The sequence below is a fragment of the Mirounga angustirostris genome, unplaced genomic scaffold (assembly GCF_029215605.1).
Source record: "Mirounga angustirostris isolate CCGP_5_RB_7025 unplaced genomic scaffold, mMirAng1.0.hap1 SCAF_12, whole genome shotgun sequence".
Classification (NCBI taxonomy): domain Eukaryota; kingdom Metazoa; phylum Chordata; class Mammalia; order Carnivora; family Phocidae; genus Mirounga; species Mirounga angustirostris.
In genome coordinates, this window is record NW_026991720.1 from 35,363,305 (window position 1) to 35,385,848 (window position 22,544).

At 35.8% G+C, this 22,544-nt stretch overlaps 1 protein-coding gene and 1 long non-coding RNA gene across 2 annotated transcripts in view; one reads left to right on the top strand and one right to left on the bottom strand.

The window, feature by feature from the left end:
• The window catches only part of PPP1R3A (protein phosphatase 1 regulatory subunit 3A), a 46,060-nt gene that overhangs the window by 5,738 nt on the left and 17,778 nt on the right, over window positions 1–22,544 (top strand). The gene's annotated exons all lie outside the window — the stretch shown is intronic.
• LOC123835377 (uncharacterized) lies at window positions 13,079–22,278 on the bottom strand. The gene is made up of 3 exons (XR_008505236.2): window positions 18,696–22,278; window positions 17,309–17,428; window positions 13,079–14,937 (listed from the first exon to the last, which is right to left on the bottom strand). It is a non-coding gene; the product is annotated as an uncharacterized LOC123835377 (long non-coding RNA).

Below are 22,544 nucleotides of genomic sequence, written 5' to 3' on the forward strand. Positions count from 1 at the left end.
GAAGCCAGGTCTGCTTAAGGGGGGGAGCTCTGGCAAGGCCATATGGAAACATAAAACACAGCTGCACAGGACCCGTCAAGAGGACCGTTTGGAAGCTGCCATCTGGTTGACAGCAAGGAGCCAAGTAGCTTAGTTCCTTGGAGATCTATCAGGGCTTTGTGGCTTCCTGGTTTTCTGTAAATCCATCCCCCTAGAAGCCCAGACTCCCTGGTGTAGTTTTGTCACCTTTTCTAAGAGAAGGGAAACAAGAGTCTCATCATTCTCAAGCTCTAGCTGAAGGGAATCACTATGGATGCCATTTCTTAACATGGATCCTCTGGATCTCCACAAACTTGAACTTCCCACCCGAAGCCCATCTGCAAGCCTGTAAAAATTATTATTATTGTTTTTAGATTTTATTTATTTATTGGACAAAGACAGAGAGAGCACAAGCAGGGGGAGCAGCAGAGGGAGAGGGAGAAGCAGGCTTCTGCAGAGCAGGGAGCCCGATGCAGGGCTCGATCCCAGGACCCTGGGACCACGACCTGAGCCAAAGGCAGACGCTTAATGACTGAGCCACCCAGGCGCCCCAAGCCTATAAAAATTCTTATAGGGCCCAAGCACTCTGAGCCAGTAAAACTCTAGGCAAGAGAAAAAAAAAAGATTATGAATTGGGACACTTAGTTTTTCAACTTTTTCCAGTTTTGCTGATTGTGACTCTTGTCCCTGTTCTAAGTTTTTAGATCAAAACCCCAACAGGAATAATGAGGAATGACTTCAGGAGCAGACCCCTGAGGTGGGCCTGACTGCTTAGTGACCTGATAGACTTAAAAGATCTTCTAAGCTCTGACACTTCACTTTGAAACCATGCCTGAAATTTTTATATACGTGTGTGCGTGTGTGTGCACGTGTGTGTGCACGCATGTGCGTGTGTGTGTGCGCGTGTGTTCAGCGGAAAAGGTGGATTCCATGAACAATGAAGCATAATGGAAACAGCATACCCTTTAAAGTGGGGCAGATTTGGGCTTTCAGTCTAATTACTAATTGTGTACACTTGGATAAATTATATTTTGTACCCTTTTTACAAAGGCCAAAATAGGGTTAATAATTTCTACTTGGCAGAGGTGCTATGAGAACTACATTAGCTAACATATATAAGGATCTGTCCCAGTTGATGACCCTCCATAGATATTCAAAATGACATTGGTGATAAATATCGCTTTTAAAACTTCTATATGGCTAGTCCTACGCTCAAGATTAAGGGAGGAATGCTTTATTTCCTTATTATCATTTCTGCTGCCAGGACCCAGGCTAATACAAAAGTTTCAAAATTAGTTGTATTATAGATTCAATAAGCTTTGGGGCACTAACCAGAGAAACTAGTATTTATACCATTGCTGCTAGGGGAAAATGATTCCCAAATTCCAGCAATTTCTGGGTTACAAAAAAATTTGGAACATTGCCTGTTCATAAGTTGAACACTACTTTTTTAAAAAAAATAAACTACAACATGTTTCTTCTTGAAATAGTTCTTAAAATAGTTCTTTTGGACTAAATAAATAAGATAGCTGCACACAGCTTCACCTATCATCACTTTATACCTAGAAGGTGAAGTTGAATTTTACATAACTCTTTCCTCTAAGAAAATAAATTATACACCATTGCATTTTGCTCATTCCTTTATTTTTTTTAATTTTTTAAAGAAGATTTTATTTATTTATTTGACAGAGACACAGCGAGAGAGGGAACACAAGCAGGGGGAGTGGGAGAGGGAGAAGCAGGTTTCCTGCTGAGCAGGGAGCCCGATGTGGGGCTCAATCCCAGGACCCTGGGATCATGACCTGAGCAGACGCTTAACGACTGAGCCATGCAGGTGCCCCCATTCCTTTGTTTTAAAGCGTTCTCTGTACCCCACCACTATATAAAAAAAGAAAAAGCTCCTCAAAACACATGTCTCGAATCTTTTCAGGTTTTTATTCTGCGTCTCTAATAGTTTTACTTGGGTAAACGGCATGGTAGTGTTATTATCTATTATATAAGTAATAACTGGTTTTGAAGGCTTAATTATATCATCCTGCTATTTAAAGATTTTATGACAAAATAGAAATCCCTAAATTGGACTGTTATACGGCATTGTTTGGTGATAGAGATCAGTTGTACATTACACAAAGCTGTCTTAGGTAATTTTACTACCCCTTCCCCCTCAAGTGAGGGGGTCTGAAATGGTCTGTCTTTGCTGCACTTAAACGCTATTCGAGTCACAAAGAGACATGAAATGCTAACATCGTAAGACCATGACTATCCTATGTGTGGCTCTGGATTTGAATTTTACTCACCCCTTCACTTACCAAAAGACAAAATATCCCCCAAATTTATATTTATAAAGCATGCCAAATAGTAGATTCTTTTCTTAATTATGTGAAACAGATTTTATAGCCCATTTAACACTGATGGTATTCTGATTTGTTTTACAGATTTAAGCCATGATACAAATCAAGTAGATTCTAACTCTAAGAAAAACCCCAAGCTTATTCTCATTCTTAAAAATTACTGTGGATGTCTTCACACAATTACAAATCACATAGACTTGTGCAGGTAAATGTCAGCTTCATAAGCCATATAATGAAAGGAAGCTGGGAAAAATACATTTTACTTTTACTAGTATCTCCTTTTGAGGATAAATACTTACAAATAATTTTATAATGTCTCCTTTTGAGGATAAATACTTACAGATAATTTTATAATGTATTGTTATAACTTAAATCTTCTGGGTATTTGCCAATAGAAAAAATTACACAGATTTTAAAAATCACATTCAGATGCAGTAAAAAAAATGTAATTTTCACAAATATTCTAATAGGTGTATAAGACTATTGAGTTCGGGGCGCCTGGGCGGCTCAGTCGTTAAGCGCCTGCCTTCGGCTCAGGTCATGATCCCAGGGTCCTGGGATCGAGCCCCACATCGGGCCTGCTACTCTGCGGGAAGCCTACTTCTCCCTCTCCTACTCCCCCTGCTTGTGTTCCCTCTCTCACTATGTCTCTCTCTGTCAAGTAAATAAATAAAATCTTAAAAAAAAAAAAAAAGACTATTGAGTTTGGTGTAAATAAAGTTGAATCATTGTTTCCAGTGTTAATACGACACTTGATTTCTGAATCATTTTCAATAAATCATATATTGTAGAAAAGACCATTTAATTCTATTTTTTGCTTTGAGGCAGAATTATTCTAAAAACTACCCAGGCCAAATGGTTATATATTCTCTCCTGAATCATCTTCTGGAAAGATTGTGTTCTTCAGTAATGTATTCTATCAGGAATTCTAGGTCTTTTATATAGCCATTCATATTGTTCTATGTCTTTAATCTTGTCATTTGTTTACTCTGATTCTCAGTTGAATTAAATGTTGGCGTCCCTACCCTTACAAAGTTAAGCAGAATCGTATTGTTTCTGTGATTGTTTCCTATTTTTCAGGTCAACTAACCTAATAACTTTAGATTTTTGCCCTGAGGTCCTAACTAGTAAACTAATAAACTAGTTTGTCGTATTTTAATGCAAAATTCAGAGAAGAAAAAACTCATCCCAACTAGATTCTCTGACGGGGGAATGACATGACTATTACAAGGACTGTGCACTACGGGCACTAACATTCCAGGAGCTGCAGGAAATAACAGCAAGCTAGCTAAAGAGCTCTCCCAGTCCTGCCATCATTAGCTTTGAGTTCTGAGTACTGGAGGGATTGTTGTTATTCCTGTACTTCCTATGGGTGCCAGGGAAGAGACTTCAAAATATTTCAGAAGATTACTCGGTTTATTTCTCAATTCTACTGAAAACGATGGCTGTTAGAATTTTTGAAACGCTCTTAGACAAATAATAATTTTGCATAGCTATGTACTCTATTTTCTAGATATCTAATTTTTTAATAAAATTTCACTCAAGAATGTAACTGTATGAGACACTGAAAAATTTCAAATAGGTTTCAAAAATCAAATGTAATATAGACCAACTGAAACTTAAATTGGCTCTAAGTGTATCGTTTTGTAGAAAGGTTAATACAATAGCGACAAGCAGAATTCACCCGAATAGATGTTAAATTTCTTGAACGCGTGTGTGTGTGTGTGTGTGTGTGTACAGTTTTAACTAAAAGCTATTTGTTCTAATCAAGGAATATGTGCAGAGAACTGGGACAGCCAATCCAGTTCATAATTTATTTAGTAAATTGAACATAGGGAGCAGTTAAGTAATACTGCCCATCTATATTTGAATTATTCTTAATGCATTGCCTTTTTGTGTGGAAAAACTACACACACACATCCGTATATATGAGCTTTTTAGTTAAACCTTATCTTGTTTGTGTGTATGTGTGTTATACATATAATAAAGGCATTCTTCAGATAGTTCATATGTTTTCTAATATTTTCTATTGTCTGTATTAGTAATAGCTCATTTAAAGCTAACTTTGGCAAACCAAGTTAAGTTTTTAGACAATGCTAGTTATAGGGACATTCAAGACATTTGTTTACAAATCTCATTAAACTCATGTAGTTCAACAGGACTCCTAGTCCTATTCCTGATTTATCCATATTATGGGATTGCTTTTGCCCTTATATTGCTTTGTTATTCTTCCTTTAAATTAAAATAATTCTGGCAATATTTTTTCATGGAGTAGTTATTTCAAGGGTATAAAATAAAAGCTTTCCTTAAATGAAAGGGTTGCTGTTTGCTGTGTTTGCATCTGATGTAATTTATCTATAGGCAAAGAAATTAACATTTAACAAAAGACTTCCTGTTTTTCAGATATTTGTATGTCTGGAAGGAAGAGGACTTCCATCATATGGCCCTCTGTATCTGTTTAGTCAAAATGTTTACAAAGGTGCCATTTATAATGATGGCCTTTCCCTGCACTTTAAAAAACCTATGTGTGTGTCATCTTCCTAACTGGACTGCAAGTTCCTTGAGGCCAGGAATGATGTATTTGTCTAAACATTATTCCCCACTGTAGCTAATAAAAGGATTTGCATAGAAAAAGCTCTTAAAATTAATAATAAAGGCAACTGGTTTTCTCATTGATAACCCCGAGGCCTAGTAAAATCCAAAAGCACCTTCTGAATAACTGAAGAATGAATTATACTTGTTACAGTTTTAATGATGAGTATTTTCATTGTTTTCACAGTCTTTAAAAATCAGATGCCTTCTGAACATCTCCATCTGGATATCCAGGTGGCAAATTAATTCCCTTAATGTCTCACACCAAAGTTACATATTTCCTCATATCCTAACTCTTCTTCCTTTATTCTATGTTTTGTTTAAAATCATAGTCATCATCCCTGTGATGTAAATAAAAAACTTCAAAATAATAACTGATTTCTCTTTTGCTGGTTCTTATTAATTCTTTTTTTTTTTAAAGATTTTATTTATTTATTTGAGAGAGAGAGAATGAGAGAGAGCACATGAGGGGGGGGAGGGTCAGAGGGAGAAGCAGACTCCCCGCCGTGCAGGGAGCCCGATGCGGGACTCGATCCAGGGACTCCAGGATCATGACCTGAGCCGAAGGCAGTCGCTCAACCAACTGAGCCACCCAGGCGCCCTGGTTCTTATTAATTCTATACCCATATTATATTCTATGGCCATGAGGTAATGATTGTTCATTGGATCAAAAATAAAAATTACTTTAAAAATTAAAAATAGGATAAAATATAGAAAGACTATATTTATAGATCATAAAAACAACAGATAAAAAGGAAATTTGTCCCTGCAATAACCATGTATTTGTTACCTAAATCGACTTAAAATTAAATATAGAAATGAACACATTAACCATTATACAGTCTTATAGACAATCTAAATTTAGATGGTTACTTTCAGTTATCAAGGTATCAATAAGAGATCAAATTGAGAAATAAATTAACATGCCTACTATGGGATACTCTCATTATTGTCTTTCCTTCTATCCTAAGTCTTCTAAAGAGCTGATTCATGGAGTCATCATAATATTACTTTGAAGTAATGTCAAATAATCTTAACATCTCAAATAAAATAAATACTCACGGGTTAGCCTTTGGCTTTCTTCATACCACAGTCCAGACCAGTGGGACCAGAACCAGAAAAATCTAACAGGCTGAATAATGAAAGACCAAAGGCAGATATTGTGTGTCTACTGATCAGAACAGAGTCATTCATTCTTCCTTCTTGCCAGGGCCAGGATCACGGCCAATATTCGTAGTAGTGCTCATATGATGTTCCCTGATTCTGACACCTGTGGATTCTCGGCCCGCCTTCTGTCCTATCTGCTTTTCTTTACCTTAATGTCTTCCCTTGACTGGGCCTTTTACCTCTACCAGATTCCTCCTGTGTACCTAAACCTAAACTTTATTAAGTCATACAGTACTGTCACCTCTGTCTTGGGATTGCATGCCTGGTCTTCCCCTACAGGAAACCAAAAAACAAAAGTATTTAAGAGGAGTAATGCAATGTGTCTACATGTTTAACCTTAAAACTTAACCAAAAGGAAGTGTGATGGATCTGCTACACTCTACTGAATAGCATGTACAATTTTTTTGGATATAATTTTAGATTTAAAGAAGAGTTGCAGGAAGAATATGAAGACTTCCCATATTCTTGTATACATGTGTTTTAAAACTATATAACAGAGGGGTCCAGTTGCATTGATTCTTATAGGCAAGAGCTTTAACTTTTGAAAACTTTAAGTAATGGTAACTTTCTAGTTCACAGGTAATTACTGATTTTGCAGAATATAAAATACATTTAAAGTATCTTGTGAAAATGTTAAACTCAAACTGAAGTAGTACCGTCATCAGACATTACAATGATTCAATTTTTTAAAAAATTTTAAACTTTAAAAGTTATATTATTTTTCTTTTTATGGCAGTAAGAATTGGGAAACCAACATGTTTTAGGAAATTAGCATAAATAATTATATTTTTATTACTGGCAAAAATAATATGCTCCCCTATACTGATATAGGAATTAGTTCTTACATTACCACCCTCAACTAACATCTCATAGTGTTCAAGAGTCTTACTATAATTTTCCTAATATCCTATAGAACTTTATTATGTAAAAGCTAAGGTCACAACCCAAGTAAAAAAAAGGTAGGTAATGCATAGCATTTGTAAATTTATTTTTATTTTTATTTTTATTTTTTTACTTTCTATGAAGTTTTTAAATGAAGTTGGCTGGAAATTGAAGTTTTACCATTTAAATTTATTGTTTTCCAATTAACTTTCAATATACAAGTGGAGATGGGTTCCACTGAAATGTTATTTGTGAGACTGAATTAAACATTTTCTGGGTAAGGCTTAGCTGTTGAGAAATTGGGGGGGTTATTTTTTTTTAGTACAATAAAATATACTTGTCTGTGATGAATTGTAACCTCTAAGGAAATTAATTTTTTAGAAATCCTTTTCAAAATTATGTTGGCATGATTATAAAGGTCAATTGTGTGTGTGTGTGTGTGTGTGTGTATTTCTCCAATTCCTAGGGAATTCCTTGACCACTTATGGTATGAAATTCCTTTCATTAGTCTAATTTTGTATCTAAGGATCTGTAACATTAACTAGAACTTGGCTACAAAACTAGGCAGGACTTTCATGTCATGTATGGACTATACCTTATTGACAACTTTAATTCTATGATATTTACTACTTTAATAAGTTACCTTGTTCTTTTATTTAGAAATTTCTAATTATATAAGCTTAAGGAATACGTGTTTTAAATCTATCATCATTTCTTAAGTGATACAAAGTTATTTCCCATTAGATCACCTTTGTACATTGTAGTAAGCAACACCAGCCCCATTTGACATAAGAAGAGATTTAGGCAAAGGGATTTATTTGATCAAATCCAGAAAATATTTAATAGAAGAAACTGGGTTTGTGATTTAAATTCTTTAATCTCCTATGGCTCTGAACCACAATGCCTCGATAAGACACTTATTCATAAAGAAATAATAGAGTTCTTATTTTACGTAGAACACTCCTAGGTAGCTTCTATCTTCAAGCATGAATTTGGTTAAGGAATAATATTTATATACATGAAAAGTTAGCTATCAATGTAATGTGTGCCAAATGGAATAACACATACTCAGAGGAAATCGCAGGAGATACAGAGCAATAGGCATTCAAGAAAGGACTATTATGCAGGCTGCCCTCATTAGGAAGAGCATCAGAGAAGAACTGAACTTGACCTTGAAATGGTAAAACTTGGGTAGGTGGAGAAGAAGCAGGGGAGCATTACAGAGAGTAAAAAATATGTGTGGAAATGGCAGTGCAAAGGACAACTTGGGGATTTTGTTAGTCAATTAGATTGCCTAGAATGGATGGAATTGTGGAAGTCAAACTTGAAAAATAAAGTTGGTGACGGGTATTAAGGAGGACACGTATTGCATGGAGCACTTGATGTTATATGGAAACAATGACTCATGGAACACTACATCAAAAACTAATGATGTACTGTATGGTGACTAACATAACAATAAAAAAAATAAAACAATAAAAAAAAGCTGGAAAAGAACTGTACACTCTTGCTAGGCTGAAAATTTGAACTTTAGTCTCCCTGTTCAAGGATAGAGTAGTATTTTAGTTATATTAATTCAGAAAGTATTCAGAGTAAATTAATGAAAAGTATGAACTAGGTTGCTAACTATAAGAAACGAGATTGATGTAATTTTAAGTGTTGAGCATAATTTCCCCAATGTTTCTCTCCTAACATGCTTTCCACTAATCATGTTTTATGAAAGATTCTTTATTGCCTTGAAAAACTGCTTATGGTACTTAGGAATACCATCATACTTCTGCTTGTGTTTTGGGAGTCTCATGTTTAAAAACCTTTTCTATGTTTTTAACCATTTTTTACTTACTGTCTCTTTCTGTATTTGGAATGGTTAAATACAGGTTTTATCCTTTTCTCATTACCAATATTAGTTATTTAATTTTGCTAGAGGTCATCTTTAATATAAAAAGCAGATATGTATGATGGCACGCATTTTTAGGTATTCCTATACCTATTTCATGGGTGACTCATCTTACTGCTCTAGTCGTGCTCAGGGAAAATTTCTTTTTGTAATTAGTTGATCCAAATTCTTCCTTTAAAATCTAAGGTTTATGTTTTAACTTAGTGAGAAAGATTAGTCCAGGCATCTCAATGTTTATCCTTGTGGATGGGTATATGGAAATTACACTAGTATGGTTCCTTCTAATACCAGTGACCTCAAGATTGAGAGAGTATGTGTCTTGGTTGACTTGAAAGAAAAAAAATCATCAAGATATCAGTAGCAAAGTTCTTACTGTGTCCTTTAGCTTGTGCACTGATAGAGAATAAACAAACAAAAACCACAAGTGACTGGAGAAAAGAATAAAGGGTCTTCATGCATTCAACCACGGTTATTGAGCACATACTATGTGCCAGGTACTGTTCTAAACACTGGAGATACATTAGTGAAAAAATGACAATCTCTTTCCTTGGTTAGATGAAATGCTAATGGAAGGGAAAACTAATAAGTAGTTAACATAAAAAATAAGTAAGTTATGTTAGAAAATGGTAAATGCAATTGAGAGTATAAAATACAATACCACAGAAGAAGGAGGAGTAAAGATTGCACATCACTGAGAAAATGACAGCTGATCAGAGACATGAAGAGAGTCAGTCATGAAGAAATCTGGGGGAACAGGGTTCCATGATGAACAAAGCCACAAGGGCAATACTTGAAGCAATTTCAAGTGATGGACCTTTCCCCTCTGTTTGCATTAGGTGCTCATGCTCCTTATGCCTCCTATAGATTCTTGGGCATACCAGTCACTACCTAGCCACAGGGTCTCATGCAGGAAAGGCACAGAAACAATTTCTCTTTGACACCAGACCTCTTTAGGATCCCTTTCTCCTTTCTCTGGCTGCTCTCTGGCTTCCCAGAGTCTCATTCCTATCTTTCTAGGTCCATCTTTTCCACTGGTGCACCGTGTTGGAGCTGAGCTACAGTTAATCAAAGAAGGAATTCAACATTTGAGTTATTGGAGTTAAAAAGTACTAAATAATTTTATCTATCATTATTTTTGTTTTCCATTATTGTGATTATCCTGACTATAGATTTCTGCAATCTGCAATCTGCAGAATAAGCAAGAGTAGGAACATTATATAGGTATCCTGATCATAGTATTATACATATGGAATAAGCTTATGTAAATTGAGACATGTAAAAAGAAATTTTTTTCATAAAATCAACACTATATACATATTAATGAAGCAAACTGTTGTAAAATGCTGATCCTCAAAGATAGCAAGTGCAATCTTGCAAGTGCCCTCACTTACACACCAAATCAGGAAAAAAGAAGACCAGAATATATGTGGTTGTGGTATTTTTATATGAAACATTCTCTTATACATGATAAACTCCAAACACATTAAAATACCAGCATTATCCACAAACTTATGTTTAAACTATTATATTGCAAGTTCTACCTTTTTCAATAACTGTCATCTCATTTCTATTATTTTTACCTCAAGACTCTAATTGTTTCTTTTATAGGATCTAACCTACTAGTGTCCTTGGCAATACACTTTATGGTATTTGCATTTGCAATAATTATTTGGACAATTTGCCACATAGTACAACCAGAAAACGTTTTACTAGTTCAGGTCTAAATTCTTACAAAAACTAGCAGTTTTATAATGAGCAATATAGCTGTGAAAGTAGAAACGATGAATGTCTTTTACCCTAAACAGCACGTAGGTTTCTTTTCAGTTAAAAAAAAAAAAAAGTAAATTTAAATGCACTGAAGTATGGGTGGGTAATCTCCATGATAAATGAAAATTGTTTTATAGACTTAACAGTAGCAGAAGTACAATTTGTATAAAATTTAGGGCGCCTGGGTGGCTCAGATGGTTAAGCGTCTGCCTTCGGCTCAGGTCATGATCCCAGGGTCCTGGGATCGAGTCCCGCATCGGGCTCTCTGCTCCTTGGGAGCCTGCTTCTCCCTCTGCCTCTCTCTCTCTGTTTCTCATGAATAAATAAATAAAATCTTAAAAAAATAAATAAATAAATAAATAAATAAAATTTACATTAATGCTAGCCCATTTGATTATGTATACCTTCTTCTCTCCCCACCCCATGGAAACTCTTAATAGCAGAGTATTTTTACTAGAGGACTTAATTTCACACTGACCATACCTTTGTAGAGTAGAAGCCAGTGTGGAATAGTAGCATAAACCGGTGTTTTTCAAGCTTGGCTGCACACAGGGAAGGGAAAAATAAAAGACCCATACACAGGCCCCACTGCAAAGACTAACTGAACTGGTCTGGGGCAGGGCTCAGGCATAGGTATTGTTTAAAAATCTCCCCAGGTGATTCTGATGTGCCCCAGGATTGGGAATAACTGGTGTAAACAAAAGATCTAAACACAGGTGTTCTGAATTACAATTATTAAAAAAAATTGGAAATCATTTAGTCTCAATACGTACCAAAAGAGTAATACTATTTAAACAAAAAGAAAATCAGTCAATCTAAATGAAATAATGCTTTTGCAGGTATGGTGAGAGGGTTAAGCAAGAGCAGGAACACTAAGGATCAAGTTAATTGCCATTTAGGATGAAGTCAACTTTTAAGAGTTTTCTTTTAAAACTGTTTTCCTTCTTGAAAAAATGTATATTTTAGGATTCAGAAAATCACGCTTTTAAATATGATCTGCAATCAGATTGCAGGATCTGACCTCCTTCCAGTCTGATGTCTCTTTACAAGCCCACATATGTGCCAGATGCTACTGCCTTCATTGAGTTTGGGATAGTGTTCCTAGTATTTTTTTCTGTAGGGCCCCATGCTTCCCCATTCGTGAATGGTACAGTTGTGATTTTTAAACTGCTGGTTTGTATTTATCTTTCTTTAGACTGTAAACTTTATGAAGGCAGAGCTTGTTTAATCTTGGCTTGTGCTCATGGTTTAACTTCTAGTATAATGCCTAGCAAATATTAAATATTTGTTGAATGAATACACACTGAGTTTTGTCTAACATTATTCTGAATTAGCATGATGTCCAATAGAAGGACTGGGTCCTTTAAGCCCACCTGATAAAAGTATTCTTCAGAGTGTTGACTGCAGAGTCTGCTGTTGCCTTAAGACTGTGGCAGAGATCTTCATCTTTGGCAATGTAGCTGAGTCTCAGCAGAATTTGGCTCTTATCCCAGACTCCTTCTGCAACCCCGTCTGTGGCCCAACGTCTTCAGTCAAAAGGCTCCTTGCCTTTTGGCTCATATCTGGTTCTCAACTAGTCCTTCCCAAGTACCATATTGCTCTTGTACTGATCTCCAACCATAGTTTTATCTTACTGAGCCCTTCTCATTTCATCTGCTTAGGATTTCCTGGTAATAAACTTTGCTCTATTTAATCAGGGATCGAAAGGCCTTCAACTGGGAGAGTCATCTTGGCACTGATGAGCTCCTCCCTGCTTATTCTATCTCTTCTAGCTGTAGGCTCCAGAGAAAATAGCATGTTTGTACCGTGAGCTTCCTAAATCAGTTGGACTTCTTTCCTTGAATCTACGTGTTCATTTGCAGCATTTCTGAATCTGCTTACATCTACTTCAGTCTAGAACCTGGGTAGTTTAATGTTTTCTAGCATTTAGAATTGAAATTAACATTAGAAGAATGTGAAGTATAATTAGCTGCTTGTGATAATTATATTAATAAAGATTATTTATGTTAAAAATATTGTCTCCTATTTAAAGAGATTCAATCAAACAAAGTCTATGTAGGGGGCACCTGGGTGGCTCAGTCTGTTAAGCATCTGACTTCAGTGCAGGTCATGATCGCGGGGTCCTGGGATCAAGCCCCATGCAGGGCTCCCTGCTCAGCAGGGAATCCGCTTGTCCTTCTCCCTCTGCCCCTCCCCCTGTTGTGCTCACTCTTTCTCTCAAATAAATAAATGAAGTCTTAAAAAAAAAGACAACCCACATAGTGGAGAAATCATATATCCAGTAAGTGACTTATATCTAGAAGAACTTAATTTTAAAATAAGCTAAGCGGGCGCCTGGGTGGCTCAGTTGGTTAAGTGACTGCCTTGGGCTCAGGTCATGATCCTGGAGTCCCAGGATCGAGTCCCGCATCGGGCTCCCTGCTCAGCAGGGAGTCTGCTTCTCCCCCTGACCCTCCCCCCTTTCATGTGCTCTCTCTCTCTCTCAAATAAATAAATAAAATCTTAAATAAAATAAAATAAAATAAGCTAAGCATCTGAATAGATATTCTCTAAAGAAGCTATTTTAATGACCTATAAGCACATAAAACAATACTCAACATCATTAGGAATGCAAAAACCACAATAAGGTATCACTTCACACCCACTGGAATTATTATGATCAATAAGAGGTAATAAATGTTGGTGAGGACTTGAAATTAAAACCTTCATGCACTAGTGGTGGGATTATAAAATGGTGCAGCCACTTTATAGGAAAATAGTATGACAGTTTCTTAATATGTGAAATATGGAATGACTATAGCCCAGCAATTTCACATCTAGGTTTCTACCCAAGGGAAATGAAAACATATGCCCACACAAATGTAAATGTTTATAGAAGTACTATCCACAAGTACCAAAAGGTGGAAAAATCCAAATGCCCAACAACTGGTGAATGAGTAAACAAAGTGTGTTATATCTATATAATGGAATACTATTAAGCAATAAAAAGAAAGTACTGATACATGCTACAACATCGATGAGCCTCAAAACATTATGCTCTGTGAAAGAAGCCAGACATGAAAGGACACATATTGCATAATTCCACTTGTATAAAATGTCCAAATTAGGCAAATATATAGAGACAGGAAGATTAGTGTCTCTAAGGCTGGGGTTGAGAAATGAAGAGTGCTTCTAAAGGACATGAGGTTTCTTTTTGGGGTACTGGAAATGTTTTAAGGTTAGTTTTTGGTGATGGCTGCACAATTCTGAAAATATACTAAATATGCTAAAAATTATTGTATTGTACACTTAAAGTGGGTGAATTTTATGGCGTATATATTATAATTCGATAAAGCTGTTAGCTTTAAAAAATGTTACTGATTTTGTATGGAGATATGAATTTTATGATAAATAGACTTCTGTAGACCTACTGCAGAGTTGAGGGCTAATGGAAATTAGAAATAGAGTCTGTTTCTCCTGAAGTTTAGCAGAGAAGGTATTGTGTTTTAGACAAGGTTAGAATAATAGAGTGGCAAGAAAATGAATATAGGTAGTATATAAAGTCCCACATGAAAGGGTATATTAAAACATAGTTTCTATACATGAAATCTGGATAAGTTTCAAAGGATGCCTGAGTACCTCTCCATGAATGCTGTAGCTAATTCTGTTGTAGGAATAAAGAATACGTTTGATTCCCTCATTATGGTATATTAATTTATAGATGGAACAACTTTCACTCAATAACATTTTTCTTATTGTTTCAATAGGAAATGTGGATTTTAACTTTGTCTTTGTGCAGAGTGCAAAATGCCAACATAATAATAACAGCTAATACTTATTGATTGCTTGCTGTATGCCAGACATTGAGTGGTTTAAATCCATTTCTTCATTTAATGTATTACATTGGTATGAATACTTACTCTTCCTACTTGGTTTAATTAAACTTTTTTTTCTTGTGTCTTCTTTCTTGGGCTTTTCTCAGCTCTCTTTTTCTTTCCCTTCCCACCTTCAGTATAAATGATAGTATTAATGTTTCAGAGTCTCATTTCTTAAAAACAACCACTTTGTTCACATTGCCCTGACTTTAGCCAAAAACCAATTTGACATTGGAGAAATATATCAAATCAGATTTTATGCTGAATTTTTACTGATTTATTCAAAATGTTCAAGGGGTTTGTATATGTGGACCTGCAATAAATCCCAGAAAGGTGGGCTGAAGGGGAGGAGGTCTTTGAATGTGAAGTGGTAGATTCCACAGGAGTACGGCATCTTTTGTGAAGAGATCTGCAACAGAGGATGGAAAAAAGAAAACAGTTCACAAAAGGTGTGGGTAAAGGGTGGCAAAGAAGACATGTAATGCAAAATGAGGACATTTGTGAGGGATGCCTCAATGCATTGCATTAATAATTTGCATATTAAGAAGTCATGAGTCTTCACGTTAATGAATCCCTAACTAGTCTCTGACACAATAGACTGAACCGTCCCTGGAGGAGTCATTATGTCCTATCATGTCAATGAGCCGCATATTAACGACTCTCTTACATGCTCATCAACAGGTAGCCTAATAGGCTCCCATTGAGTTCTTTTTCATTTGCTTTTTAAATGTATCCTCTTTTCCCTTCCTTTTGTAATACTATTGTGAAGAATTGACAAAAAGGTGCATTAAGATGATTTTAATGTGTGACGTAAGTTCACAAAAGCATTAAATTCAGAAATAATGCTTTAAGTCTTACTCCTCTGCCTAGAAAACTTCTCAAATGCAGTTAAACACAAATCCAGTTGGATAATAGGGTTCTTATTTGGATTTTAACATAAACCATCCAACCCAATTTACCATATTTCTCTTTTCCCTGATATATCAATTCATGCTGTGATTAGCGTAAGTAGAATAGCTAGTTTGAAAGTATGTTTGTGAAATTGAATTGCTTGAACATGGAAATGAATTAGAACACATTTCATATCATAAACACTCATTAAAACCAAAGCAGTAGCTGATAGTATAAAAAATTAAAAATAAAGAGGAAATAGCAGACATATATTAATTTCATAGCAATAAAGAAATGAGCTAAAAAATTACTTTATAACTTTTAAATTTAACAATTCAAGGTAGTCGCAGGAAGGCACAATTTTAACTTTTCTAACTTGCTTTGGCAAGTTGGTCCCAATTACTCTATTTAATATATCTGGTGCTTTTTTACAAACATAAAATCTATGATCTCCTATAAAAAATACTGAAGAATTGTTCTTCCAGTATTTCTACTGAATTACACACCATCTCGCCTGATTTACTTTCCAGATGAAGGAAAGAGTATTGACACATGCTTGAGATCCTTTGTCAGGAGACAGGAATCGGTAGAACTGGGGGAAAAAGTTGGAGAAGTTTCTTAGCACTTTGTTCCCCATAAAAAAAAAAAAAATAACAAATGAACAACCACTTGTAAACATTGCTATTTTGAGAAAATTGAGGGCAAAGATGCTCAGATGAGCAGCTACAGGTTGGTACTCTGACCTCATACCTGTCACCCTCCATTTGGCAACAATTCCTTCTGAGAGGTGCCACTTCTTGAATGATTTGATTTCAAAGTCTGGAAGTCTCATGCTCCTTTGTGTTGACTCTGCCTCCTAACCCTTCCAAACATACACTGGATATACCAATTTACATTTTAAATTACTTTTTCTTAAAACAGTTTCAAAACAATAAGTAACAGAAATGCTAAAGAGCTTGTATGTCAAAGCTCAGTATTTAACAAACCAAATAGCTTAGCAATACTTACACGTAGATTCCACAAAGAAAGCGTGTTTAATCAGAGTTTCTGTAATTTCAATTAGCTGGCTCAGTAGTCATGACTCTGTGATAGTGACTTTTTACACAACCACAGATAAATCAACATCGTTATGAAAAAAAGAATGCCTGCAACTTAGTATCCTTAGGGAAAAAATACACACGACAATACTCTGATAATTTTTGGAAGATGGAGATGGTATAAAACTCTTAGTCGCTTTGCAGGGGAACTCTGGAGAATAAGGATGTCCAACTTTGGAAGTAGCAGGACTCTCAGCTGAACAATCACTCGTTTCTTGTCACCCACCTACTCCATGGGTGACAATTACTTCCTTTAAGAACTCAAGTAAAATAAGGCCTTTGGGCCAATAAGTTTAAGAACTTTTTCTGATATCCCTCTGATGTGTATTCTTTAGTTTTTCCAGTACTCATTGCTTAAAAACAATCACATTTCTCTCTCAATGGAATATAACTGGCAGGTTGTGGCAGAGTCATTCCTTGAGCCAGGTTTACCTATAAGTCTTCTTTACTTGAAATTCATGGATTCTGCTTATAATTCTATCTCCTCCCAAAGCAACCTACAATTTTTGGTTCACACATGGACCTCAAAGAGGCTACTTAATTCTTCACTAGATGCTCACAATGTAGTACCTCTTGAGAAAATACACATTGCCACAAAATGCACATGTTGCCCAGATTCAATCACAGAACTAAATCTAAACAGTCTTTTTTTTTTTTGTCCTGATTCCTGTGAGGTGAGGTGAGCAGAAAAAATAGCACCCAGCACTTTGACATGGCAAGGCAGATTTGAATGGGCAATCCTTAGTAGGCAACCAAGTTATGAAATGAAGAAACTTTGGAAAAGAAACTTACCAAAGGATTCTTCAACAAAGGTATGTTTTTCAGTTATTGAAATTTCCTGTATTGAGAAGGCATAGTACAATTGTTTTCAGTACGTTCTCAAGATCAAGCACCGAGGCAATGGGCAATGCTCTAATTGAGAAATAGAAATAGAAAAGATTTTTAAGAATGTAGTAAATCAGCTTTATGGAAAACAGGAAAATGACTCAATAAAACCATCTGGTCCCTAATGTCGTGGCATGTGCTTAGTTTCTTGAATGCTTGAGCTGTTCACTAGAGTTTATTCAAGGGTCTTGTGGTTTGCCATGGTTTATGATTACATTTTATAAGTAATAAATGAGCCTATATGATAGGTATTATCCAATACATTTGTTTATCCAACCAGTTGTGATATATGTAATGTTCTGTTATTTGAAAAGTTTTACAAGAACATAAGTAAAATGATGTGGAAGCAAATGATTCTGTAATCTTTACTACAAATAATATAAGATTAGCTCACAAACTGTGCAGGTAGGATTTCTATCAATTTGAACTGATAATGCTGACCATAAGATTTTTACCAAGAGTTTATTTTTGACTGTGTTGAAATTTTGAGTTAGCAGCTATTTCTACTGATTCTGCTAGCATTTTTATTTTTTTAATAGTTTAAGAAATTTCCAAATAAAACATTTCAAAATTATATTCATAAATACTCCTATTAGTTATATAAATATAGAACTCTAAAACTGGAAGGCATGTTATTTAATAGCAAAACTGAGAAGAGCAAGTTCATTCCAATTTGAGCAATAAAAGGGTTGATGGGTAGTGGCTGCCTGGCTGTGTGGAGAAGGTTCATTGAGTTGAATCTGGTCTCAGCAAGGAAATCCCTTGATCTGTTATCAGTCCTTGCCATGGGTGCTAGAGAGAGAGGCCAGCATGAGGGTATTGTATTTGATATCCCTAATCTAATCCAGAGCCTTTACTTCGAAGATAAGGAATGTGATGCCCACAAAAACCATATTCCTTACCATATTAGTTATTAGTCTCCAGATTCAGGATTGAAGGGAATATAAAGCCATTTAAAAATGTTGATGTTTTCTCTTTGAGATTATTTCTTGCTTCTTTCAATCCCTGTTAATAATGCAGAGCTGTCTTCATTTTATTGTGCTTTCTTTATCATCAAGGAACTGAATATAATTTGTCTTTTCAATCTAAATTCCTTCTGCATCATGCCTTTAAATCTTTTTTCCTTAGATACTTCCGCTCACAATTAGAAATTTATCTCTTTAATTCTCTGTCTTTTGATCAAATATTTCACTGCTGTTTTCAGTTTTACTCCGGATCAAGAGAAGACTACTGGTATTGTAACACCAAAGGGACAGATATTAAGCTCTAGTAGTTAATGTATTTTCAACATTACCTCTCGTTAAGTACAAGCTTTTGCTTTCCCCCATCCGCCAATTCAGAAGTGGCTAAAAAAAAAGTCAGAATACTAGAAAGTGAATTTTTAGGAAAATATCACCATAAAATTATGAAAATAAATAGTATACAATATGTAATTATTATCCCAGGAAAGCCTTTTCAGTATTTCTAGGAGTAGCCATTTGTCAGTGCCAATGCCAATGTTGATGTACTCTTTTTAAGTGTCTTAAAAAAAAATCTCAAAGAGGTGCCTATTTTTTCTAATTTAAAAGCTCTCCATTTATTTTCCTTTCTTTCTTTAAGGGAGGAGGATAGAGGAAACAAAATAAGACCAAAGAGGACAGGCTGAACTGCTTGAGGAGTTCAACATTTATGCATTTTTTAGCTGTTTCTCTGAGTGAAAGGTGGTGCCCAAGAATTCCAAGTACGGTGTTCTCTGAGCAATGCCGAGCATCTTGCAGCAGTGTTAAGGAGACACAAATACAAGTCATGACCACTTTGGAAATGATCCTTTTTTATGCCAACTTTTTTATTGCTCTTGGAACAGAGTTACACTTTTGCTGCCTGCAACCCAATCCTGACATTTACCCGGACTGGTTGGGTAATTCCATCACATCAGACTCGGATTGTGTGGAACAGGTCTCTGAGAGGTTTTACTCATATTTTAAGAGACATATGAGCTTTTTAGCACAATGGCATTATAGGACCTTAGGAAAATCATATCATTACTTATACAAAAACGACTACATTTCAACAGTGTTAAAATTAACTCCAAAAGCAGAAGTGTCACATATGCAGAAACTGCAGTAATGTGGTAATATTAACATGGTGCCTAAATCTCGACACTGAATAAAGAAGAAAGTGTGGATTAACATTCCCGTGCACACTGTATTTGGAGAGGACACTTTTCAATAAAAGGTTACTTTTACTGAAGATCTAGTGATTTTTCTTTGGAGGATGGTCCTCTGAGAAGGGCATTGTAAAAACAACTAAGCAAGTATGCTATCATGGGTTACAAATTTTACTCTTGAAAGTAGCTTGTGAATTAAAGGTATGAGAGAATATAGGGTAAACATTAAAAACTACAGATAACTCCAAGTGAAAGGAAAGGCATGGCACTTGGGTACCATAGTAGCGTAGAATGTGTTTACCACACATCACTAATAACAATAATAATAATAACAATAGTGATAATAACGATAAATTTATTAAACACTTCCATGTATTGAGAACTGTGCTAAATAATTGCCCTGTATAAGGAAGAGGCAATATTTTGGAGTAAACTGAGGCATAGAGAGGTTGAGTATCATGTCCGAGGTCACGTGGCTATTATATTTCATATGGATCATTATTGATCATTATTGATTGGAAACCATTAATTTCTTTATATATTCAAAACATATTTATTATCTACTTGAGGCCATCACACAAAATTTCAATGTTATGTCCCATTTCTTTGAAGTGGGGGAAAATTTAAATTGTAAAGATGATGCAAGCCTTTGTGCAATGATATTATAAGAGAGAAAAAAAACAATAAAATCTGGGCATTTTTCATTCAATAAACACTAATTTTCACTTCCCATTTGGTCAAAAGCCCAAAGACCTTCTAAGCCTAACACATTTCCTCAATGAAACTCATTGCTTTCCTTCACCCTTGTTTCACCTCCTGAATTCTCTATTTCAGGTGATGCTAGTTCCATCCTTTTAAATTCTCAAACTAGAAACCTCTGCATTAGCCTTTATTTCTCTCCACTCTTAAGTGTTTTCTAAATAGTAGGAAAGCATGTGACAAAGTCATAGCAAACTAACAAGGAGTAGGGGAACCAGGTTTGGGACCAGGAGGGCCAACTAAAGCAGAGAAATGACTCTCCCCACTGCCTATCATTGAGGGAAGGGGCAGTCTGCATAGCTAGACTCAATGGACTCAGTGCACTGAGATACATCACATCTTTATTGGGTTTACAAATCTGGCCTCACATCAAAATCATCTTGGGAGTTTCTCAGCTCTATCATTCTCCATTCCCTTCCCACCTCCATGTGCAGGTCTATTAATTTAAAACTTAGAGAGATCTGATCTGGTGCTTCTGATATGAAAGGCGATTTGGGGAACTGTTGTTATATCAAGAGTTATAGTATCCATGGGAGAAGGGAGGGACAGGTAGCAGGGCTCCTGAACAACGGAGATGCAAGTTCCTTTATGAGCTTGATCTCTAGTTCCTTAGAGATTCATCTAGATAGAATGCCCAGATCTAGCAGAACTAGTAGGTACTACTTACAGGCTGGCTAATAACTACTTAGAATGTTATGGCCCAGGTGAACAGTGTGGATGGGAAGGCATTTTATTTTTCCCCAGTGAAGGACTAGAATAAAAGCCAGGAACCTAAGCATAACTTGTGGGTCCCCTGTCCAAGCATGTGAGATTAGGGAAGAAGGTGCTTCTCATGGGTACCTCAGAAGCAGATCACCCAGCCCATAAGAGATCAGAAACCACACTGCAGATTAATTCAACACCTTCCTGACTTGTAGTGCAGGGGCCCCAGTTAACTTCCAGATTTAACTCTTCCTTGCTTAGGTCTTAGGAGGGAAAACAGTAGATTTCTAAATCTCATGAATGCAACCAACGTCAGGCAGAGAGTCATTTTTAAAATCTATCTACAGGGAATTGATCAACAAATCATATTTTTGCCACATCAAAAGTTATAACTCAAATTTGATTCCTCTCCTCTTTCCTTGCTGTCACCTTTAACCCTCATCATATTTGTGCCTGAAATATTGTAGTCTTCTCGTGGCTAGTCTACCTGCCCCACTGTGGCTCATTCAGGTTCTCCTTAGAGAAGTCCCTAAATGTACCTCCAGAGATTGGTTCTAAAATGGACATCTGATCATGTCTCTCTCCCATTGAACTCCCTTTCCCTACCACCCCCTGCAGTGGTTAAAAAGTGCATAAAGAATTCAGCCCCACTCTGCTTGGCATGCTAAGCCCTTTAAAACCTACTCAAAAACAAACTGATGATTACCAGAGGGGAGGTGGGCTGAGGGATGGGTTAAATAGGTGATGGGGATTAAGGAGGGCACTTGTGACGAGCACCAGATGTTGTAAGTGTTGAATCACTAAATTGTACACCTGAAATTAATATTACACTGTATGTTAACTGACTGGAATTTAAATAAAATTTACTAAAAAAAAAACAACACCACCAAAACCTATTCAAACTAACTCTAGTTCTGTTCCTCGGCATTCTTTCCCCCCAATACAATTTGAACCGTCTGAACATTTCATTGTTTCTGAATGTGTCTCTGTCTTTTGTGCTTTCTTACCCTAAAATCTTTTACCACTTGTAATTGCCTCTGTCTGGAATGACCATACCATTCTTCTCTAATTGCCAAACTCTTACTTTCCTCAATAACTCAGTGACTCAAAATATTACTTCCTTTGTAAAAAATTCCATGATTTCCCCACAGAGTACCCTCCTTGTTTCTGTCCTCCCTTTTTTTCTTAGAGAATATGTTTCATATTCCATAATGTATTATAATACTTATCACTTATTACAGTGATTATAATAATTGCCTGTTGATGTGTCTATTTCCATCCTTACATTTTAGCTTCCTAAAAGTAAGACGTTATGATATCCCAGTGTTTATTATTAAGTTATGAGAGTGGGTGATCAAAATATCTTCTAGAAGAACGAATGACCCTTCTTATGATTAAATAATACAAAAGGCTATATTATATGATTTAAGATGCACTGGAAATAAACTTTCTCCACAAAATACATATCTTTTTGACTTTTTAATTTCTAAGTTTATAAGATTTTAAAATGTTGTTTAATTATTTGATGTCATAATT